We start from the raw sequence: 5439 nt of genomic DNA, 5'->3' as shown, positions 1-5439 counted from the left end.
TGTCTAGAAGTGATGCTAAAGCTCACTAGTCGCATGTGCTAGTCGGATCCTGAATCACTGAGAGTTTGCGGAGGGATGCCAACTTTAGTGGGAGTATTTCTATTTAAGGCTATAATTACTCTACATAAACACACTGCTTAGTGATTGCAAATTTTCTATTGTAGATCAGGGGCACCACCTGCTCAACCCAACTTTGCGTTGAAATCAATTCTAGAAAAGGATAAACTGAATGGAACAAACTTTACCACCTGGTATAGAAATTTGGGAATTGTTCTCAAGTATGATAAAAAGGAACATGCTCTAGAGGATCCACTTCCAAAGGAACCTGCCGATAATGCTAATGCCACAACCAAGAATGCCTACCAGAAATCCATTGATGAATCAAATGAGATCAGCTGCCTCATGCTGGCTTGTATGGAGCCTGATTTGCAACAACATTTGTAAGATGTTGGGGCTTTCGATATGATCGAGAGTCTCAAGAGCATGTTGTAGGTACAGGCTAGGACCGAGAGGTTCAACGTCTAGCGATCCTTGATGGATTGCAAGCTGAAGTAAGGTGATCCACTAAGCCTGCATGTGATCAAGATGATTAGATACGTGCAAGCTTTGGATCGATTGGGCTTCTCTCTCTTGGATGAGTTGGCTATTGATTCAGTTCTGGGTTCTCTTCCATCTAGCTATGGGACGTTCATCTAAAACTATCATATGCATGGCATGGATAAGAAGCTCACTGAATTGCATGAGATGCTCAAGGTGGCAGAGTAGGATATTAAGAAAGCACGCATCAAGTGTTGATGGTGCAGAAATCGGCTAAGTTCAAGAAGAGTTGGTCCAAGAAAAAGGCTAAGGCCAAGGGCATGAAGATGGTAACCTCTACCGCTGTGCCGAAGTTAGGACCGGACTCAAAGACCATTTGCTATCACTGCAAGGAAACTGGTCACTGGAAGAGGAACTATAGCAAGTGGCTTGCAGAGCATGGCAAGAAGGCAGGGAATGCTGCTTCAGGCAAAGGTACACTTGTTGCATATGTTATAGAGATTTACCTTGCAGACATACCTAGTAGCTCTTGGGTATTTGGTACCGGATCAGTTGTTCACATTTGCAACTCGATGCAGGGGATGGTAAGAACTAGGCGTGTGGCACAAGGGGAGATTGACATCAGGGTCAGCAACAAAGCAAGAGTTTCTGTGTTGGAGGTCGGCACGATGCAACTCCAGCTTCCTTCTAGACTTATCTTGGAATTGAATAATTGTTATTACATTCCTGCACTTAGTCGGAACATTATTTCTGCCTCATGTTTGATGAGTCAGGGTTATGAATTCAATTTAAAGGACAATGGTTGTTCATTTTATTTGAATGGTATGTTCCACGGCTATGCACCCATAGTTGATGTGCTATTTATATTGAATCTGGAACAGGAACCGGTCTACAACGTGAATGTCAAGAGGCATAAGCCTAATGAGATAAATCTGACATACTTCTGGCATTGCCGGCTTGGACACATTAGTCTGAAACGCATGAAGAAGCTCCCTGATGATGGGCCCCTAACTTCACCCAACTTCGGGTCGTTCGATACATGTCAATCATGCTTGTTCGGCAAGATGACTAAGTCTCCTTTCGCAAAAAGTTGTGAGATGGCGTCTGAGCTATTGGAGCTTATACACAGTGATGTGTGTGGCCCAATGAGCACAACCGCCAGAGGTGGCTATCAGTACTTCGTGACTTTTACCGACTACTTGAGTAGATATGGATATATCTATTTGATGAGGCACAAGTCAGAAACTTTTGAAAAATTAAAAGAGTTTTAGAATGAGGTTGAGAATTAGCTTGGCAAGACTATAAAGCTTCTACGATCAGATTGTGGAGGTGAGTACATGAGCCAGGAGCTTGACGATCATCTGAAAAGCCGAGGTAGAGTACCTCAACTCAGCCCTCCGGGTACGCCACAGAGAAACGACGTGTCAGAATGGAGGAATAGGACCTTGTTGAACATGGTCCGATCTATGATGAGCAAATCAGATTTACCCTTGTCATTCTGGGGATATGCTCTAGAAACTGCAACTTTCACACTTAAGAGGGTACCATCAAAATCCGTAGACAAGACACCACATGAGATGTGGACCAGGAAGAGTCCCAGTTTGTCTTTTCTAAAGATTTAGGGTTGTGAAGCATTTGTCAAGCGACTTATGTCAGACGAGCTTACACCCAAGTCAGATAAATGCATATTCGTGGGATATCTGAGGGAAACCTTGGGATATAGCTTCTACAACCATGAAGAGAACAAAGTGTTTGTTGCTCGGAACAGGGTTTTCCTTGAGAAAGAGTTTCTCAGTCAGGAGGCCAGTGGGAGGACGGTTTGACTCAAAGAAATTCGAGGACCACTCGGGGATGGCTCGGCTGGTAATGAGATCATACCAGAGTTAGTCAGGGAACCCGTAGTGGAAGTGGCGCCGGAACCACGGAGGTCAGAAAGATTGTGCAGAGTGGATGATGTATTGTTCCTAGAAAGCGACGAGCCGGCCATGTATGCGGAAGCGATGGTGATCCCAGATTTCGAAGCATGGCAGGAGGCCATGAGATCCGAGTTAAAGTCCATGAATGAGAATCAAGTCTGGGACTTGGTTGATCTGCCGCCTGGCATAACTGCCATTGGTTGCAAATGGGTCTTTAAGAAGAAAACTGATGTGGATGGAAATTTTCATATCCACAAAGCTCGGCTTGTCGCTGAGGGTTATGGACAAGTTCAAGGAATTGACTACGATGAGACTTACTCGCTGGTAGCGATGCTGAAGTCGGCGAGGATCATACTATCTATAGCTGCATATTTTGATTACGAGATATGGCAGATGGATGTCAAGACGGCTTTCCTTCACGGAAATTTAACTGAGGATGTGTATATGATAGAGCTCGAGGATTTTGTCGATCTGACTAGCGCTAGTAAGGTATGCAAGCTCAAGAGATCCATTTATGGGTTGAGGCAAGCATCTCGGAGCTAGAATATTCGTATTAATGAGGTCTTCATTGGTCTCGGTTTCATCAAAGGTGAAGAGGACGCTTGTTTATACAAGAAGTTAAGTGGGAGCTCGATAGTGTTTCTGATCTTGTATGTGGATGACATATTGTTGATCAGGAACGATGTTTTGATGCTTAACTCAGTCAAGGAGTCATTGAATGGCAATTTTTCGTTGAAGGACCTTGGTGAGGAAGTGTATATTTTAGGCATTAAGATCTATAGAGATAGATCGAGGAGGCTACTCGGCTTTAGCGAGAGCACGTACATAGATAAAATGTTGAAGTGGTTCAACATGAGTGAGGCGAAGAAAGGTTTCTTGCCACTCTCACATGGTATAAGGCTAAGCAAGACTCAGAATCCTTCGACATCTGATGAGCGAAGCAAGATGAGTAGGATTTCGTATGCCTCGGTGATACGTCTCCAACACATCTATAATTTTTGATTGTTCCATGCTATTATATTATCTGTTTTGGATGTTTAATGGGCTTTACAATACACTTTTATATTATTTTTGGGACTAACCTATTAACCGAAGGCCCAGCCCAAATTGCTGTTTTTTGCCTATTTCAGTGTTTCACAGAAAAGGAATATCAAACGGAGTCCAAACGGAATGAAACCTTCGGGGGAGTTATTATTGGAACAAACGCAATCCAGTAGACTTGGAGTAGACGTCAGGGAAGCAACGAGGTCTCCACGAGGGTCCAGGGCGGGCCCTACCCCCCTGCGCCCCCACCCTCGTGGGCCCCTCGTGGATCTCCTGACCGACTTCTTTCGCCTATATATACTCATATACACTGAAAACACTGAGGAGCACAAAAGATCGGGTGTTCCCTCGCCGCAAGCCTCTGTAGCCACCAAAAACCAATCGGGACCCTGTTCCGGCACCCTGCCGGAGAGGGGATCCCTCACCGGTGGCCATCTTCATCATCCCGGCGCTCTCCATGACGAGGAGGGAGTAGTTCACCCTCGGGGCTGAGGGTATGTACCAGTAGCTATGTGTTTGATCTCTCTCTCTCTCTCTCTCTCGTGTTCTTGATATGGCATGATCTTGATGTATCGCGGGCTTTGCTATTATAGTTGGATCTTATGATGTTTCTCCCCCTCTACTCTCTTGTAATGGATTGAGTTTTCCCTTTGAAGTTATCTTATCAGATTGAGTCTTTAAGGATTTGAGAACACTTGATGTATGTCTTGCATGTGCTTATCTGTGGTGACAATGGGATATTCACGTGATCTACTTGATGTATGTTTTGGTGATCAACTTGTGGGTTCAGTGACCTTGTGAACTTATGCATAGGGGTTGGCACACGTTTTCGTCTTGACTCTTTGGTAGAAACTTTGGGGCTTTCTTTGAAGTACTTTGTGTTGTTTGAATAGATGATTCTGAGATTGTGTGATGCATATCATATAATCATGCCCACGGATGCTTGAGGTGACATTGGAGTATCTAGGTGATATTATGGTTTTGGTTGATTTGTGTCTTAAGGTGTTATTATAGTACGAACTCTATGATAGATCGATCAGAAAGGATAACTTTGAGGTGGTTTCGTACCCTAGAATAATCTCTTCGTTTGTTCTCCTCTATTAGTGACTTCGGAGTGACTCTTTGTTGCATGTTGAGGGATAGTTATATGATCTAGTTATGTTATTATTGTTCAGAGAACTTGCACTAGTGAAAGTATGAACCTTAGGCCTTGTTTCCTAGCATCGCAATACCATTTGTGCTCACTTTTATCATTAGTTACCTTGCTGTTTTTATAATTTATGATTACAAAAACCTTTATCTACCATCCATATTGCACTTGTATCACCATCTCTTCGCCAAACTAGTGTACCTATACAATTTACCGTTGTATTGGGTGTGTTGGGGACACAAGAGACTCTTTGTTATTTTGTTGCAGGGTTGCTTGAGAGAGACCATCTTCATCCTACGCCTCCCATGGATTGATAAACCTTAGGTCATCCAATTGAGGGAAATATGCTACTGTCCTACAAACCTCTGCACTTGGAGGCCCAACAACATCTACAAGAAGAAGGTTGTGTAGTAGCCATCAAGCTCTTTTCTGGCGCCGTTGCCGGGGAGGTGAATGCTTGAAGGTATATATTTAGATCTTGCAATAGAATCTTTTTGTTTCTTGTTTTATCACTAGTTTAGTCTATAAAAGAAAATTACAAAAAATGGAATTGAGGGTGCCTCATATGCTTCATCTTTTTAATGTCTTCCGTGAAAATAAGGATTCCAAAAATTGTGCTCAAGTACTAGAAGAAGAATTACATAGAATGCTTGGCATAAAATATGTGAATGATGAGCATGATTGCAATGTTGTTAGTATGAGTTCTTTGAATACCCATGATGCTAATGATGTGCAAAGCCACAAGCTTGGGGATGCTATGTTTGATGAATACGATATTTTTTGTCCCCCAAG

The sequence above is a fragment of the Triticum aestivum genome, chromosome 5B (genome assembly GCF_018294505.1).
Source record: "Triticum aestivum cultivar Chinese Spring chromosome 5B, IWGSC CS RefSeq v2.1, whole genome shotgun sequence".
In the NCBI taxonomy this organism is placed as follows: domain Eukaryota; kingdom Viridiplantae; phylum Streptophyta; class Magnoliopsida; order Poales; family Poaceae; genus Triticum; species Triticum aestivum.
Note: the sequence above shows the minus strand (reverse complement) of the source record.